This window comes from Dendrobates tinctorius, unplaced genomic scaffold (assembly GCF_039654945.1).
Source record: "Dendrobates tinctorius isolate UK_male_01 unplaced genomic scaffold, ASM3965494v1 ptg000007l, whole genome shotgun sequence".
NCBI lineage: Eukaryota > Metazoa > Chordata > Amphibia > Anura > Dendrobatidae > Dendrobates > Dendrobates tinctorius.
This window is the reverse complement of record NW_027361675.1, coordinates 5,997,501-6,017,536: the sequence shown is the minus strand read 5'-3', so window position 1 is coordinate 6,017,536 and position 20,036 is coordinate 5,997,501.

The following is a 20,036-nucleotide window of genomic DNA, read 5'->3' as shown; positions in this document are numbered from 1 at the left end:
GTAATATTTCGTCTGGTGATGTTGCGATGGTATTTGTTCCTTGTATGTGGTATTATTCGGTCACTATGTGGTGGTCATATGTGGTCTGGTCATGGTGTGACGATATTTGTTCCTTGTATGTGGTATTAATGGTTGCTTAAAAAAATGTAAATTTCTGTGACTCATTCCCTTTAAGAAAAATACATAAATATATATTTATTGTTAATAGTTTAGAGTAGAGTAGGGCCTGGCCGAAAGAATCTACCGTGTCGTGGTATCAGCTTAAAAATAATTTTGGCCAGAACAAAAGCTGTTGGTTATGAATGTGATCTGGTGCTTGATGGGAACTATTAATATCTGATCAGTGAGGATGTGGTGATGAAGTTGAGTGTTTCCAAGAGTGGGCGGTGGGACGATGGAGGTGGAGTGGGGGGGGGACCTGGGTGGAGTCTCAAGGAAACCCAAAACTGTTGCCAGTATGGGGCCCCGAAATTCCTAGTGGAAGCCCTGGTCTGTCTCATAAGCTGCAGACCTTCCTGAGACTTCAGTGTGCTCATGTAGGTGGCGTGATGACATTATTGTCTCATGCCGCTCTGCGGCCCGGAAGAGAAAATGGAGTCTGCAGTGCCGGGAATCAGGATAAGGTGAATATAAACATCATTAATTTTAATATGGAGTACTGGGGCCAGCCCACTATATATATGGGATAACTAGGGCTATTATACTATATATATGGGGATAACTGGAGCCGTCATACTTTATATTTGTGAGGAGAACTGGGGCCATCATACTAAATATGTGGGGAGAACTGGGGCCATTGCACTATATTTATGGTGGGAAATGGGGCCATCGCACTATATATACTATATATATTGTATGTATCCCATATCTCTATAGTAAGCTCGGTTCTGCTCCCATATCTCTGTGGTAAGCTCTGTTCTACTCTCATATTTCTGGAGTAAGCTCAGTTCTGCTTCAGATCTCTGTAGTAAGCTCAGTTATGCTACCTTTTCTCTGTAGTAAGCACAGTTCTGCTTCCTTATCTTTGTAGTAAGCTCGATTCTGCTCCCAAATCTCTGGAGTATTCTCCGTTCTGATCCATCTCTGTAGTAAGCTTGGTTCTGCTCTCATATCTTTGAAGTAAGCTTAGTTCTGCTCCCATATCTCTGTAATAAACTTGATTCTGATCCCTTAACTCTGTAGTAAGCTAGGTTCTGCTCCCATATCTCTGGAGTAAGCTCCGTTCTGCTCCCAAATCTCTTGAGTAAGCTCCGTTCTGCTCCCAAATCTTTGGAGTAAGCTCTGTTCTGCTCCCATATTTCTGTAGTAAGCCCGGTCCTGCTCCCATATCTCTGGAGTAAGCTTGGTTCTGCATCCATATTTATGCAGCAAGCTCCTTACTGTTGCCATATCTTCGTACCAGCCTGTTTTTAAAGCCTGTTATCTCTGCTGCTTTAATGCAATTGCCAGAGATAAGCAGGTAAATGGAGGGCCACCACAACTCGAGGGCTACTGCCTTGTGATTGCCACCCTGGCTGAAAGTGCCAGCCAGCCCCTGCCTGTCCCTCAACAACCTCTTAATTTCAGCTTAATTTCAAAGCTGTAAATGCTGGCCAAGACCTTGTCACATGAATAGTCCATGTCTGACTGCTGCACCATTATAAAGTTTCTACTGTATGTCACTTGATGCTACTTTTATTGGCATCTGCCCCTTATTTTTGGAAATGTTTGGACTCCAAGTTGGGTCTTCTTCATGTGTGTTGCCTGACTTTGGTAGGCCTCCCTGCACAGCAGGCCTACACTGGTCCCTCACCCAATTTTTAATATCAACTTAATTTCAAAGCTGTAAATTCTGGTCTAGACCTTGTCTCATGCATGGTTCTTTCCTGACTCCTGTGCCATTATAAAATTTCTACTGTGGGTCAATTGATGCCACTTTTCCTGGTGTCTGCCCTAATTTTGGAAATGTTTTGACCCCAAGATAGGTCTACTTCATGTGTGTTGCCTGAATTTGTCAGGACCCTCAGAGCATCAGGCCTACACCTGTCACTTATGCATCTGCGACTGATCAGTGTTTAAGCTAGAAATGCTGGTCCAAGCCATACCCCAGGCCCTGTCCCATTCATCAATGCGGTGCAATTATACCATTTGTACTCTGGGTCAATTGTTGCCAGATTTCCTGATGTCTGCCTCTAATTTGAGTTGCTTTTGTTACTTTTGGGCCTCCATGAAAGTATTGTCTATGTGTTTGGTTTTGCTTTCAACTGAATTCAACAGGATTTGGTTAAGTTCAGCAAACATTGGGATGTTTGCCGATCCTAGCCGCACCGAACTTTAAAAAGTTTGCTCATCTCTGCTGATTACCCAGGATAGGCTACAGGACAATAGACATACAGCTTTGTGAGAAGGCTACAACTGTTGGCACAATTATTAGAAAATGGAAGAAACACAAGATGACTGTCATTTTTTCTCTGTCTGAGGCTTCAAGCATGATCTTGCCCCATTGAGTAAGGATGATTATGAGGAAAATCAGGAATCAGCCCAGAACTATACTTGGATACCTACTCAATGACCTGAAGGGAGCAGGGACCACAGCCTCAAACATTACTGTTAGTAACACACTACACCGTTATGAATTAAAATCCTACAAGGTTCGCAAGGTCCCTCTGCTCAAGCCAGCACATCTCCAGACCTGTTTTAAGTTCATCAATGAACATCTGGATGATCCAGAAGAGGCATGGAGAAGGTCATGTGGTCATATGAGACCAAAATAGAACTTTTTGGTATCAATTTCACTCGCTGTATTTGGAGGAAGAAGGATGAGTACAATCCCAAGAACACTGTGCCAAGTGTGAAGCATGGTGGGAGAAACATCATACTTTAGAGGTGCTTTTCTGAAAAGAGGACAGGACGACTGCACAGTATTGAAAAGAGGATCGATGGGGTCATGTATCTCAAGATTTTGGCCAACAACCTCCTTAAGTAAGAGTACTGAAGATGGGTCGTAGCTAGGTCTTCCCAAAATACACAGCCAGGGCAACTAAGGAGTGGCTCCGTAAGTAGCATTTCAAAGTCCTGAAGAGGCCTAGCAAAAGAGCCTCAGGGAGAGCAAATTCCAACACTGCAGGAACGGCAATGCCACAGGAGGTGAGTATAGGCTTTATTATTTAATGGGGGCCAAACAATTTGATCAAGTAGGGGTTGCCCTAGTAGTGGACAGTCCCTTTAAGTTCTGTCTTTCTATTGCATCAAATATTTAATTCATACAATAAAATGCAATTTATTATTTAAAAATCATGCAATGTGATTTTCTGGCTTTTAGTTTTTAGATTCTGTTTCTCACAGTTAAATTGTACCGACGATAAAAATTACAGACCTCTCCCTTCTTTGTAGGTGAAGAAACTTACAAAATTGGCAGTGTATCAAATACTTATTTTCCCCATTGTAGTTACATACAGTGCTGAGTCCTATTCCACAACTGTTCTTAGCCAGAATATGTCACTCAAAAAAGTAAAGAGAAATGACTGTCCATCATTAATTTAAGACATAAAGGTCAGGAAATCCAGAAAATCAGTACCTCAAGGTGCAATCATGAAAACTATGCAATGCTATCAAGAAATTGTCTCTCATTTAGACTGCTCTAGGAAAGACAGACCTTGCTCAGGCCAAGCAAATCGAGGACTGGACAGTATATTACTGGAGATCTATACTGTAGTCTGACAGTCAAAATTTCTGATTTTTAGTACAAAGCACAATGTCTTTCTGAGATGCAGAAAAGGTGAGCTGATGGTTTCTATCTTTGGTACCAACACTGAAGCATGGAGAAGGAGATGTCATGGCGTGCGGCGTCGGACTGGCCCACCAGAGAAGATTCTCAGATGGGCTCAGGCACTGACATCCGGTGTAATACAGGGCCAGCAGACTAGGCAGATGCCTAGTGCCCCCACTACCTCAAGGGACCCCAGTCAGTGGCATGTTGCACAAAACGCAGCCACTATGGGGCCCGTGAGTTAGGAGGGCCTCCCTGGCGCCAGCAAAGCAGCAGCAGCTAAAGAGAAATTAATATTCACTACTCTACATGCCCATTGTCCCACCTCTATGCATTGAAGCCAGCACTGAGAGGTGGGAGGGACTATAGGCGTGGAGAGCAGTGAATATTCATTTGACTTTAATAGTAGGCAGTGTTAGCCGCAGCCGCCGGCTCCTGCAGCAGCTGGGCTATTATGTGTGCGCGCTACTGAAGAGAATGAATAGTAATTGTTCTCAATGCCCATGAAAGTGGAGAGCAGTGAATATTCATTCCCTTTAGTAGCAAGCACGTGTGATCGTCCAGCAGCAGGAAGCCTGCGTTTGTAGCTATCACTGCCCGCTATTAAAGTGAAATTAATATTCACTGCTTCCACTCCTATAGTCACGGGGGTGGAGAGCAGTGAATATTCCGGCAACTGTCCTCGGCTTGTAAACAGCACATGACATTACTGTCATGTGCTGCTTCCAAGCTTAAATCAGCTGCTGGCATCAGAACAGGATGCTGTGAGGGAGCACAGGGAAGGTAAGTAGAATTTTTTTTATGTTTTTGATGGTGCGATGCATACCAGGATGGAGATGGGGTCATTCATAGAAGGATAGAGAGAGAGGGGGCATGCATACCAGGATAGCGATGATGGGGCCATTCATACCAGGATAGGGATGGGGGACTATGCATTCAAGAATTGGGAATGAGATGGGGTCATGCATACCAGGATAGGGATGAAGGGGTAATTCATACCAGGCTGGGGATATTGCCATGCACACCAGGCTGAGGATGGGGGGCATGCATACCTGGATGGGGGTGAGGGGGGCATGCCTACCAGGATGGGAAAGTGGGGGCCATGCATCTCAGACTGGGGATGAGGGGGCCATGCATGCCAGGCTGGGAATGAGGGGGCCATGCATACCAGGATGGGAAGGAGCACCATGCATTTTCAGGATGGGGGTGATGGAGCCATGCATACCAAGAAAGGGATGAGAGGGCAATGCATACCAGGATAGGGATGAAGCGGCCACATATACCAGGATAGGGATGAAGGGGCTGTGCATACCAGGATAGGGATGAGGGGGTCATGCATACCAGGATGGAGATGAGGGGAATATGCATACCAGGATGGTGATGAGGGGGCTATGTATACCTGGATTGGGGAAGTATATATACGACTGCATTATATTCTATGGGAGAGTTGCGTTATATGTGGGAGGCTGCATTATACTATATGAGGGCTACATTATATCCTTTATGGGAGCTGCATTATATTCTATGAGGGGGCTACATTATACTATTTGATGGCTGCATTATACCATATGGGGCTACACTATATTCTATTAGGGGACTGCATTATACTATATGAGGGGGGCTGCATTATATTCTATGGGGGCTGCATTATACTGTATGAGGGGGCTACATTATATTCTAAGGAGGCTGTATTGTTGTGAATTTACTTGCTCGGAGTTCAGAGCTGAAGCTCCCTCTGCTCCCTCTGGTGGTTGCTGAGAGTAGTGGAGCTGGCCCGGTTGATGGAAGTTCCCCATCTGACGACGATAATTGGAAACCTGGGATTACTGGCTGGGAGCATATAATTGAGCTAGCTGTTCTTGGAGGTTGCTGGTGATTTCCTCCGTGTGCATTTGGAGCTATTTTGTCCCCTGCCTGATCTGCATGGTTCAGCTAAGTGATTCTTTTGCTAATCCTTTGCATCTAATCTGGTTGTTTCTTTTTTTGCTTTCTGTTTTGCTGCTAGGGTTCAGCGTGCTCCCTGCTGGGGGCAGCGCTGGGCCCTGCTTCGTATGTTGCAGCTTGTTCAGTCCCCTGTTAGGTTAGTAACTTTTGGCTTCGCTGCCAGTTTATACCAGATGTCATGATCTCAGTGCGGGTTTGACTCGCACATGTGGGGTTAATGTCTGGAACCAGTGCTGATGACTGGCACTTCTGAGGTTAAAGGTTATGATCCCAGTGCAGACTTTCCTGCACACCTGGGGCTCATTATTGTGGCCTCTCCCTGGTTCTGGGAAGGCTTCTTATGGCCTCAGGAAGCTCATATCCCCGTCAGTTATACTTTCATCCTTGACAGAGTGTGTTGACCCCTGAGTGTGCTTATGCTGTGTTCTTTTTTGCCTGATAACTTGGTGTACGACTCGGCCTGTTCTCTGGATGCTGCTTGTTGGATTCTACTTGGTACCTTCTATGTCTGTTTGGCTTTGACCACTGCCTGTCCCCGACTATCCATTCTGTCTCATCCCTGGTACTTTACTGTTATCTCTGGGTAAGACCCAGTTTGTCTGACTTTGAGTATTCCTGTATAGTATTTTGCCTATCTCTGGCAGCAGGATGCTAAGCCCCACCCCCTTGCAGTCACATGACCATAGGTCCTTCACTGCTCACTGACTTCAGCTTCTCCAGGTCCTGTTTGCCTGAACTATCCGGCCGTGTCTGACACCGGGCCCCTCTGCAGTGTGGGTGAGTCCTTGCTCAGCGGTGACTGCACGCCGACCCTAACAGGACCGTGACTCCTGATCTTGCGGGGGTGAGATCATGTGACCTCAGGTTTTTTGTATATCAGAAGTGTTGGAGTTTTTTAGGGTTTTGTGTGTGATTGCAGACAGTATCTTTTCTGTATATTCTCACCGACAATATATGTTTAGGGGCTGTCTATTACTTTGGGAATCTGCTCCGGGACAGTTTAGATTTAATCTTTCTGTCTTTAGGCTTAGTTAGTCCTCCGGCTGTGACGAAGCATCTAGGGCATCGTAGGAACGCTCCACGGCTACTGCTAGTTGTGTGGATAGGATCAGGGGTCTGCAATCCGCTTAGTTACCAACCTCTCTGGTCTGCTGGTTGCTCAGCCTGTTCCTGCCATCCCCCTCGGTGATCCGTTTATAACACTGTGTAATACTATATGAGGGGGCTGCATTATATTCCATGGAGGGACTGCACTGCATTATAATATATGGGCTGGCTGCATTATTTTACATGGGGGTTGCATTATACTCTGAGGTGGGTGGCTACATTAAACTATATACAGGGGGCTACATTATACTATATAGCGGCTGCATTATATTGTATGGGAGCTGCATTATGCTCTGAGGGGGCTACATTATATTCTATGAGGGAGAGGGCTGCATTATATTCTATGGGGGCTGCATTATATTCTATTGGAGGCTACAGTATATTCTATGAGGACTGCATTGTACTATATGAGGGGGCTGCATTATATTCTCTGGAGGGACTACACTGCATTATAATCTATACAGTGGCCGCATTATAAACTATAGAGTAGTTGCATTATACTCTGAGGGGGGTCTTCATTATACTATATGGGGGCTGCAATATATTCTATGGGAGACTGCATTATACTCTAAGAGGGGATTACATTATACTACATGAGGTGGGCTGCATTATACTCTAGGGGGCTGCATTATATTGCATGAGGGACTGCATTATATTCAATGAGGGGGCTGCATTATATTCTATGAGGGGCGGCATTATAATCTATGAGGCGGTTGCATTATATTCTATGGGGAACTGCATAATACTCAACGGGGTGGCTGCATTATACTCTATGATGAGGCTGAATTTTACTCTATAGGGGGTCTGCATTATAATCTATGGGGTGGCTGCATTATACTCTATCAAGGACTATGGGGTGCGCTATACTATATGGGGGCTGCATTCTACTCTATTGGACTATAGACAGTGCATTATGCTATATGTACTATATGGGAACTGCATTATACTGTATCGAGAACTATGGGAAATGCATTATACTATGTGGAGTGCAGCATTGTACTACATGGATGACTATGAGGAGTGTATTATACTATATGGAGGACTGAGGAGTGTATTTTTTACATGGAGGATTATGGGGTGCATTATACTACATGGAGAAGTATTGGGGTGCATTGTACTATATGGAGAACTATGGGGAGTGTATTATACTATATGGAGGACTATGGAAAGTGTATTATACTACATGGAGAAGTATTGGGGTGCATTGTACTATATGGAGGACTATGGGCAGTGTATAATACTATATGGAGGACTATTCCAAACACACAGTCATCTCCAATGATCTCAGGCAGGAAGGTAGTTATAAAAAATATTCCTTTATCTCTTTTCGTTAAAAAAGCATGTTATAGGTAGTGGAAATGTGTCGCCCCCAGGAGTATAGTCACCACAGTGGCATTACCTTCCTCCTAGGGAGGGTGATGTCATGCTTGGAAGCAATAAAGGGTCTCTCTATCAGGTAAATGCAACACACAGCACAGTTCCCACTCCAGGCCAGCAGAGGGAGCTCTGAACCAAACTGGGGGAGGAGCTGCTCTCTGGGGGCCAGGAAGGGGAAGTTAGTCAGTTCTGTGGAGAGGGAAAAGAGTGCAGACGTGGAGAGAGTAACTGGAGGATTGAGCAGAATTCAGGCTCACTTCTAGCTGAAGCGCATGGTCCGGAGTCCGGAATCCGAGGCTATATTTGGTACTGATGGTCCTGCAGCACAATCCGAAGGAACAGAAGGCTGTAAATGCTCTGTTCCCAACTAAGACTCGGAGGCACAGCAGTAACGTGTGTGAGCCAGAAGAAATAAGAGGCTACGGCTGCCTGCCATACAAGGGGCGTTCTAAAGAAAGCAAGCAAGGTGAACTTCAGTGTAACTCAGTACTGCATGTACCTCAGATAAGCGCTAGGAAGGAGACTACACAACCCATCTGCATAGAGATATTCCTAAGTTGCTTCCAGGCTAATCAACTCCTGTTCCATCTGTAATCTGGATCCAGGACTGCACCTACAAAGCACAGTAAAGGTAAAGGAAACTGCACCCTGTTGTGTCATTGCCTTCTTCCTGCAACCCCTTCAGCACTGCTACATCTCTGTGCCTAACACTGCAACCTCTTCCTCAACACCTATTACTACTGCCCTGGGACTACAGCTCTACCTGTGGGGAGCTCTTACATCTTGCTGCCTTATACCATCTGTCCCAGAGGATCTGCCTGCAGCGTCGACTTAACCCCTTCATTGCCAAGCACCACAGGTGGCATCACGTATCATCCACCTATAAACTTTATTCAACCTTGTTTCACCCCTTTTGCATGGACGCTCAGGGCCACAGACCGGGTCACTGCCACAGTGACACATCCCTCTGAGACACCGGCCCGGAACTGAGTAACCCCACTGCCCTGGCGGGTGATCCAGATACCCCAGTGGATGGAAAAATTCCGGCTCGTTTCAACTCAAAGGAGTCTTAATCATGGATTACAAATTGTGACAAAATCTGACATTTTAAAAGTCTCCAGAAAGAAGTGAGGGGGTGGTAGGCAATGCCCTCATTAGCATGATTAATTGATGTATCTAATTATCCACACCCAACCTCCTGGTTGAAGACAAGTTAAAAACAGAGAGAAAGAGAAAAAAGAAAAAAAAACAAAAAAAACTAATAATAAAACATAAAAAAACTCTCAAAATTATTTACTTTGCATAAAATATCAAAAAAAAGAGAAAATATATTAAAAGAATATATATATACAGTGGGGAAAAAAAGTATTTAGTCAATCAGCAATAGTGCAAGTTCCACCACTTAAAAAGATGAGAGGCGTCTGTAATTTACATCATAGGTAGACCTCAACTATGGGAGACAAACTGAGAAAAAAAAATCCAGAAAATCACATTGTCTGTTTTTTTTTCATTTTATTTGCATATTATGGTGGAAAATAAGTATTTGGTCAGAAACAAGCAATCAAGATTTCTGGCTCTCACAGACCTGTAACTTCTTCTTTAAGAGTCTCCTCTTTCCTCCACTCATTACCTGTAGTAATGGCACCTGTTTAAACTTGTTATCAGTATAAAAAGACACCTGTGCACACCCTCAAACAGTCTGACTCCAAACTCCACTATGGTGAAGACCAAAGAGCTGTCAAAGGACACCAGAAACAAAATTGTAGCCCTGCACCAGGCTGGGAAGACTGAATCTGCAATAGCCAACCAGCTTGGAGTGAAGAAATCAACTGTGGGAGCAATAATTAGAAAATGGAAGACATACAAGACCACTGATAATCTCCCTCAATCTGGTGCTCCACGCAAAATCCCACCCCGTGGGGTCAGAATGATCACAAGAACGGTGAGCAAAAATCCCAGAACCACGCGGGGGGACCTAGTGAATGAACTGCAGAGAGCTGGGACCAATGTAACAAGGCCTACCATAAGTAACACACTACGCCACCATGGACTCAGATCCTGCAGTGCCAGACGTGTCCCACTTCTTAAGCCTGTACATGTCCGGGCCCGTCTGAAGTTTGCTAGAGAGCATTTGGATGATCCAGAGGAGTTTTGGGAGAATGTCCTATGGTCTGATGAAACCAAACTGGAACTGTTTGATAGAAACACAACTTGTCGTGTTTGGAGGAAAAAGAATACTGAGTTGCATCCATCAAACACCATACCTACTGTAAAGCATGGTGGTGGAAACATCATGCTTTGGGGCTGTTTCTCTGCAAAGGGGCCAGGACGACTGATCCGGGTACATGAAAGAATGAATGGGGCCATGTATCGTGAGATTTTGAGTGCAAACCTCCTTCCATCAGCAAGGGCATTGAAGATGAAACGTGGCTGGGTCTTTCAACATGACAATGATCCAAAGCACACCGCCAGGGCAACGAAGGAGTGGCTTCGTAAGAAGCATTTCAAGGTCCTGGAGTGGCCTAGCCAGTCTCCAGATCTCAACCCTATAGAAAACCTTTGGAGGGAGTTGAAAGTCCGTGTTGCCAAGTGAAAAGCCAAAAACATCACTGCTCTAGAGGAGATCTGCATGGAGGAATGGGCCAACATACCAACAACAGTGTGTGGCAACCTTGTGAAGACTTACAGAAAACGTTTGACCTCTGTCATTGCCAACAAAGGATATATCACAAAGTATTGAGATGAAATTTTGTTTCTGACCAAATACTTATTTTCCACCATAATATGCAAATAAAATGAAAAAAAAACAGACAATGTGATTTTCTGGATTTTTTTTTCTCAGTTTGTCTCCCATAGTTGAGGTCTACCTATGATGTAAATTACAGACGCCTCTCATCTTTTTAAGTGGTGGAACTTGCACTATTGCTGACTGACTAAATACTTTTTTTCCCCACTGTAAGAGGACCTATTTATAAATAGTCAAATACATGCTTGACACAGCAAAAACAATTATTTAAATATTGATAAGTAAATAATTTTGAGAGGTTTTTTTAGTTTTCTTGTTTTTTTTTCTTTCTCTTTCTTTATAACTTGTCTTCAACCAGGAGATTGGGTGTGAATAATTAGATACATCCATTAATCATGCTAATTAGGTCATTGCCTAACACCCCCTCACTCCTGTGTGGAGACTTTTAAAATGTCACATTTTGTCAGAATTTGTAATCCATGATTAAGACTCCTTTGAGTTGAAATGCTTCAGATTTTTTACCATCCATTGGGGTATTCACTACCTGTAACATGCTTTTTTAACAAAAAGAAATAAAGGACTATTTTTTATAACTATCTTCCTGCCTGAGATCGCTGGAGATTACTGTGTGTTTGGACTTGTATCCGCCAAGGCGGCTCTGTGCGACAGTGTGGATCCTGCTATCCGGAGGACGCTAAGGGGTGAGCTGAAACACATTTTTTTCATATGGAGGACTATGGTGAGTAGGGTAGTGTATTACACTATATGGAGGACTATGAGAAGTGTATTGTACCATATGGAGGACTATGGGGAGAGTATTATACTATATGGAGAACTATGGGAAGTCTATTAAACTAAAAAAAAAAAATACTGCCTATTCATAAAGTGAATGGATTGTTTATACCGTAACAAATATCATTCTACTAAGAGGACATCGCCTGGTGAAAGCTGTAGATATGCTGCTGATAAGACTATACTGTATGGAGACAGAATGATCTACTAGCGATCATTCTGTCCCCATCATTGTTTTTCAAACAGTGTAAAGAGGCCGGGAAACAAGCGTAAAACAAATTCATATAGACCTACATAGAAGACGGAGTATGACGCCATGGAGTCAATAATAATAATAGATTATAATGTCAAAAATTATTCGCTCTTTATTAATACAGGTGCATAAAAAGTGTACATTACAAAATACAATCATATGATCAGAAGTCGGATATGACACTACGAAGAAAAGGGGATGGATACACCGCACATGTATGGTAAATGCAATAGTGCAAAAAATAAGTTTTCAAAGCCCCAAGGAAATGCATGAAAACTAGTGCCCACGCAGAAAAGTCTCACACTTAAACGATTTTTGGACCTTGCACTTTACCAGGGTATTATTCCTAAAAAAATTTTTGACGGATTGTTAGTCAAAAATCCGGTCGTTCCAACCTTCTATCTTCTGCCGAAGATACATAAGGATCCAGTGGATCCCCCTGGACGTCCGATTGTCTCTGGCATGGGAGGGCTTTGCGATCCCATTTGTAAGTTCATTGAATATTACCTTCACCCTTTAGTGGAGACGCTGCCCTCCTATGTCAGGGACACTACGGACGTCCTGAAGAAATTAGATGGTCTCCATCTTGAATCAGATATGCTGTTTGCTACGATTGATGTAGAATCTCTGTATACATGTATTGGACATAAAGATGGATTGGAAGCTGTGGGGTTCTTCCTTGACATGAGTAATTTAGACCTGGCCCTACGATCATTGATCCTAGAACTGCTTGAGTTTATTTTAACTCACAACTATTTCACCTTTAAAGACAAATTCTATCTGCAGCGACGCAGCACTGCAATGGGCGCGGCCTGTGCGCCATCTTACGCTAACCTCTTCCTGGGACACTGGGAGCGGGAGGTTTTCGGAGATGGTGCATGCGCCGCATCCCATGTGCAGTGCTGGTATCGCTATATCGACGATGTCTTTATAATTTGGCAGGGAACCGAGTCTGGCCTCCTCGATTTCATCTGTGGTTTAAACCAAAATTGTCGTAATATTAAACTGACCCACAGGGTGGCGGCGGGTGAGATTGATTTTTTGGATATTAAGATCAAATTATGCGGGGATGGTGCAATTCAAACTGATGTATTTCGGAAGGACACGTCTGTCAACTCCTTACTACATGCATCATCTGCCCATGATATCTCAACCATTCGAGCCATTCCTGTGGGTCAGTTTTTGAGAATGAAGCAAATATGCTCCACTGATGGGATCTTTGAGGATCAGGCTCGGGACCTTGCCCAGCGGTTCAGAGATCGTGGATATAGTATGAGAAACATTAAGTCGGGCTATTCTCGTGCCAGGAGGACCCCCCGCCAACAACTCCTTGACTCTAAACAGCGTGCCAATACATCTAGAGAACAACCACTGAGGTGCATCATGACTTACAATAATCAGTGGCACAGGATTAGAGAGATCATGGGAAAACACTGGTCTGTCTTACAAACAGACATGACATTAAAGGGAATTCTACCTGATAGACCCCTTTTGACTGCTAGAAGGGGAAGGAATTTGAAAGACTTTCTTGTGAGAAGTCATTATGTGGCTAAACCTACTAACCCTTTCGGTGCTAGGCCCCAGAGGTGGGGGTGTTACCCATGTGGCTCATGTGTGGCCTGCCAAAATATCGTTAGGGCAACCACCTTTAAGGCGGCTGATGGTAGTATGGAATACCACATTACAAATTATATCTCCTGCAGCACCACATATGTGGTGTACTATGCTGTATGTGGATGTAACCTGATCTACGTGGGCCTCACCTCCAGGGAGCTTCGTACTAGAGTTAGGGAACATGTTAGGGATATAAGGGTGGCTAAGGAGACTTTGGATGTCACAACATTGAAGACTATCCCTCGGCACTTCAAGCAAGTCCATAATTGTGACCCACGGTCATTTAAAGTCAAGGGGATCGATCGAGTACACTTGGGGACTAGGGGTGGAGATTATAAGAAGATCTTAGCCCAGCTTGAGTGCTGATGGATAGTCACTTTGGGTTCCATGACACCTCATGGACTCAATGAAAAGCTATCTTTTGCCCCCTTTCTTTAGTATTAATATGTCCTTCTGGCTGTTATATACACTTCTGTGTATAAATTGCTTTTGTTCTTGTTTTTAATTGTTGTTTTTATTCATCCTTCCTCAGTGTACAGTCACTTTGAGCTATTGGATGCTTTATGCGGGGTTACTTTTGACCGTATGTCCTCATCAAGCTCATCTGGAATTTTGGAGGAAATGGTGGATATTCACTTGCGTGGAACCTCATTTTCTTGCGCATAGGATATGTTATTGTCATTTTCTTTGCTGTTTATATAGATTTTGGAATTATATTTCAATATTGTATTTTTTTGATTTTACAAAGTATCTCAGTGTTGTAATCTTCTGTTTAGTTTTATAATACACTAAGCGAGATTTTTGATAGCATGATATATTGCACCCCTTAGATACTATGATCTATGATAGACTGACTATTATGTTTAATCTTAAGTGGGCTGTGTCCCAGTTTAATGATGACATTATATTGAAAGAATAAGAGGGTGCTATAATCATTACCAGACATTATCTATACAAAAGATTTGCTTAGATATTTTTGTGATTTCATTTTTCTATATTGCGCTTGTTCCGCGCTTGTATTTCCACTTGCCCCTTCTTCTGGCCAGTACTTAAAATGGCCGCTGCGTGGTTGCGCATGCGCGGCTGGTCCCGTGGGCAGTGGGCGTCTCTGAAGGCGTCAGCTCTGCCTGGGGCGGGACAATGACGTCAGGAGAGTTGCATCTCTCCCTGTCCCTCCCACAGGCAATGACGGCCGGATGTGACGCGCCGCGATCGGGGCCCGCCTCTCATGCGCTCACTTCCTCCCGCAGTGATGCTAATTTTGGACACCTGGTCTTTAGTCATTTATACCCCGCACCTCTAGCAGTACCACACATGCCCCCCGATGAAGCCTAGCGCGAAACGTGGGTAGGGGCTTTGGGGCTGGACGCCACGCACATGCACTTTTTTTATGGGTAAGCATGATCACCTTTCTGCAAAATCCCCCATGCTTTTTTTGCACACAGCACTTTATTGCAAAGTATTTGTATGAATTCCCCATGCTCTGTGCTATGCACTTTATTCTGATAGCAACACTAGACGTTTAAGTGTGAGACTTTTCTGCGTGGGCACTAGTTTTCATGCATTTCCTTGGGGCTTTGAAAACTTATTTTTTGCACTATTGCATTTTTACCATACATGTGCGGTGTATCCATCCCCTTTTCTTCGTAGTGTCATATCCGACTTCTGATCATATGATTGTATTTTGTAATGTACACTTTTTATGCACCTGTATTAATAAAGAGCGAATAATTTTTGACATTATAATCTATTATTATTATTGACTCCATGGCGTCATACTCCGTCTTCTATGTAGGTCTATATATTTCTAAGGGAGTTGCCTTTTTGTTCATTCCATTATGAACGTCCTTTTTTCTAGATAGGAAAAAGTACTATGTTCATTGCTATGTTGGACTATGTTAAATTGTAAAACAAATTCAGCCTCATTTAGCAGCCTGAAATCAGTGCATGTAAATACAACTTAAATGTTTCTGTAAAACGAGAAAAGTTGTTTGGTACCGTATTAACCAGTAGAAAAAAATATATAAAGTGCTCTCAGTGAGAGCACTTTATATAAATGTTTCTGTGTGATGGTGCAATATGTAAACATTTGGAGCCCAATTTTAAACTTTTGCTAAGGGCCCCACTTTGCCTAAAACCAGCCCTGCTGGCATAGTAAACATAGTAAACATAAGTCACATATACCAGCAATGAGCTTACCAGCCACTCTCCCTGGTTGTCTAAAAAGTCATCAGAACGCAAGAGCACTGTTAAATACGAATAGTGAGCCGCAGTCTGCATCAGGCGAGCGTGTCAGCTTTGTTATCAGTGATGTACGCACTGCTCTTTGTCCATCTCTGGGAGGAGCCGAGAGCAGGGCGTCCTCCCAGCATGTACATCACTACTCTTCGCGGCTCCTCCCAGAGTTAGACCGAGAGCAGTGCGCTCATCACAATTTATAACAAGAACACTGTTGTGCCCTGATGGCTTTTTATGTCACCGAACTTCCCTGCGTTGAACAAGCCTTGATAAGGCTAACACTGATTGGCCATAGCGCAGCCAATCAGTTTTAGCTTTGTTTGTGTCCTATTCTTCTCGGATGTACAACACAGCTCAGGTAAAGGAGCTGTGCTGTCATTCATAACATGCGCTCCTCTCTCCCATGGTGTAGGTAGCATAGGGATATAGATGTATCCCTGCTACAGCTGCAATGGTTGAAGGATGTCCCTCCAGCAAGCCTAACAGTGAGCAAGTGCAAAATGGGGGCCTTTAGTCTGGAGTAATAAAGTGGAAGGGCTAAGTTACTTAATGATGAATGAGGGCCCAATTCCCTCATCTCTCCTTTCTCCCCAGGCTGACTGCCTGCAACCTCTCCCACTATATCACCCTTGCAAAAAAAAGGGGGAGACAAAAAAGTGCAATAGGGTCTTATCCACGTTACAAAAGACAGTATATCATGAAATATGCTCACCTGGTTAGGATGAGATAAGAGCGTGTAGGTAGCGGCTGCTGCAGATCCACAGGTCTTCAGCGACCAAAGAAATCATGAATCCAAAGGGAGTTTGTAGCTATATTCCGCGCTGCCGCTTTAGACAAATTCCAGGAGAGTGCTGTATGATTGCAGTGGTTTTATTCTACGCGTTTAAGGGGTCTCATGCCCCCTTCATCAGGAAATACCACCATATTTCCTGATGAAGGGGGCATGAGACCCCTGAAACGCGTAGAATAAAACCACTGCAATCATACAGCACTCTCCTGGAATTTGTCTAAAGCGGCAGCGTGGAATATAGCTACAAACTCCCTTTGGATTCATTATATCACCCTTAACTGAGCCCTTTTCCCCTATCAGGAGCGTAACTACCACGGTCTCAGCAGTCGTCACTGCGACCTGGCCCGGGGGAGTCAGGGGCCCTGCAGGCATATCTCCCAACTGTCCCGATTCTCGCGGGACAGTCCTATTTTTGACCCCCCCACCCGCATCCCGCCCGGGAGTCTATTTTTCCCGCACTGCACTGAGCCACCACACCCCCATGCACCCCATCCTCGCCCTCCCGCAGAGACCCACCACACTGACAGCAGCCTCTCACAGCCTGCAATGACATCGCTAGGCTGTTTTCTCTAATGTGTGCACAGGACCTGTGATGAGGTCACAGGAGGGGAGGCATCAGGGATCACATGATCAGGGGCCTTGGTGTCTGCAGGACTCTGCTGTGCTTGTTGTCATGGTGCTGGATGAGGTAAAGTTTATGTGTGGGGTCAGGAGGGGTTTACAGTGTGGATGTAGCAGAGCTGTGTGTGTACAATTTTGTTTTGGACGGAGCGGAGCCATGTGTGTAGGAGGTGTACGGAGCGGAGCTGTGTGTGTACAATTTTGGACAGAGCGGAGCCGTGTGTACATGAGGTGTACGGAGCAGAGCCGTGTGTGTTCGAGGTGTAGGGAGTGGAGCCGTGTGTGAGTACGAGGTGTAAGGAGTGGAGCCATGTGTGTACGAGGTGTACAGAGCGGAGCCATGTGTACGAGGTGTATGACGTGGAGCCGCGTGTGTACGAGGTGTACGGAGCAGAGCCACATGTGTACAAGGTGTATGGAGCGGAGCTGCAAGTGTACGAGGTGTACGGAGTGGAGATGTGTGTGCATTTTGGCATGGGGGGGCCATTTGAAAGTTTGCACCGGGGCCCATAACTTTGTAGTTATGCCACTGCCCCTATACCAACCTTGACTACATCTCCAACCCCTATATTGCACCCCCTCCCTGTAGATCACCTCTGACTGCACCCTCTCTCTTGTATCATCCATGACTCCATCCTCTTCCCTATATCACTGCTGACTGAGCCCTTTCCCCCTATATCATCCCTGACTGCATCCCCTCACCCATATCACCCCTGACTGAGCCCTCTCTCCCTGTATTAGCCTGACTGACTAAGCCCCCTCCCCCTGTATCACCCTGAGCCCCCTCTCCCTGTATTACCCCTGACTGAGCCCTGTATCATCCCTGACTGTGCCACCTCCCCCTGAATCACCGTGACAAAGCCCCTCTGCTTCTTTATCATCCCTAATTGAGCCCTCTCTCCCTGTATCACTGCTGATGTACTGAACCCCTCCCCTTGTATCACCCTGACTGCGCCCCTCTCCTCTCTATCACCCATGACTATGCATCCTCCCCCTATATCACCCCTGACTTAGCCTCCTCTTTTTTATCGCCCCTGACTGAGCCCACTTCACCTGTATCACCTCTGACTGAGCCCCTCTCCTCTTGTATGGCCCCTGACTGTGCCACCTACCCCTGACTGTGCCCCCTCCCCCTGTTTAACCCCTGATCACCACCCTTACCCTGTATCATGTCTGATTGCACCACCTCCCCTGTATCACCCCTGACTAAGCCCCCTCCCTCTTCATCACCACTGACTGAGCCTTCTCCCCCTGTATCACCCCTGACTGGGCCCCTGTATCACCCCACCTATCGCTCTGTGTATCTAATCCTATAATTAATGATACAGTCTCCTGAGCTGTATATCTAATCCTATAATTTGTAATAGAGTCTGGTATGCCATATATCTAATACCGTGTCACACCTGATAGTCAGCTGAGTTGTTTCTAATTCCATTATATGTAACACCATCTATTGGTCCATGTATCTAATCCCATCATGTATGACAAAGGATTACATGCACAGCTCAGCAGGCAGTGTCACACATGATAGGATTAGATACATGACTATGCGAACTATATCGCAAATGGTAGGATTAGATGTATGGTTTAGTGGACTGTATCACACATGATAAGATTAGAGGCACTGCTCAACTAACTTTATCACACATGATAGAATTAGATACACAGACTATCATGTGTAACACAGAAAGAGATACATGGCTTAGATAGACTGTCACAGATGATAGGATTAGATACCATACTGTAAAAAATGAGCAGGTCACACTTGTGTCTAATCCTATCATTTGTGACAGTCTGTCTATCTATAATCTAATTAGTGGCACAGTCTGCTGAGCCATGTATTTATTCCTACAATTTGCAATTCAATCTGTGTATCTAAGCCAGTTATGTTTGATACAGTCCACTGAGCTGTATATCTAATCCTACCTTATGTGATGCAGTCTGCTGAGCTGTTTATCTAATCCAATCATGTATAATAAAGTCTGCTGAGCCATGTATCTAATCATATCATCTGTAATACAGTCTGATGAACCATGCATCTAATCCTTTCATTTATAATGCAGTCTGCTTATCTAATCCTATCATGTGTGATATAGTCCACTGAGCTGTGTATCTAATCTTATCATGTGTGACAAAGTCTGAGTATCTCATTCTATGAAGTGTCACAGTTGTAGGAGGGTGGACTGATATGTGTACCTGTCTGATGGAAGAAAGATAAAATGTAATATGTGCTGTGTAGAATGCTTTGTTATAACTTGTATGCAGTATGTGTATGGGGAAAACATCAAGAATTAGTTAGAGATGGTGTGGTACTGAGTTTTGGCCACTAGAGGGAGACAAGACAGTGAGGAAAGGACCTAACAACAGCTGAAGCTAGGAAGCGCAAAGTCAGGATGGGCAGAGTTACAGGGACTGAGAAGGGGAATTCCAGAGAAAGGGATTAAAAGGAAGGAGCGTCCCAGGGAGAGACAGACAGTCGATGGGGGGTGGATCTAACAAGTCAGCTGCAGACAGAGGACGCCTGGGGTACCGGACGGCTGGACACCGAACAGATAGTAAGTGTCGCAGCAAGCGGAAGGACTCGACCAGCAGAAGTGCTGTGGCCGTGGGCCTAACGGCAGCCACAGTGAAAGAACCTAGAGGGCCGTCGCATCAGGAAAGGAAAAGGAGGAGGTGACAGGTACCCAGGCCAGTGTGTAGGAGCTGTCATATTGCTGTGGATGTCAGAGAAGACAACCAATAAAGAGGACCTGATTGAACTTCTATCTGCTTCTGACTCCAGTCTTTTCGCAACCAGAAGGGACCA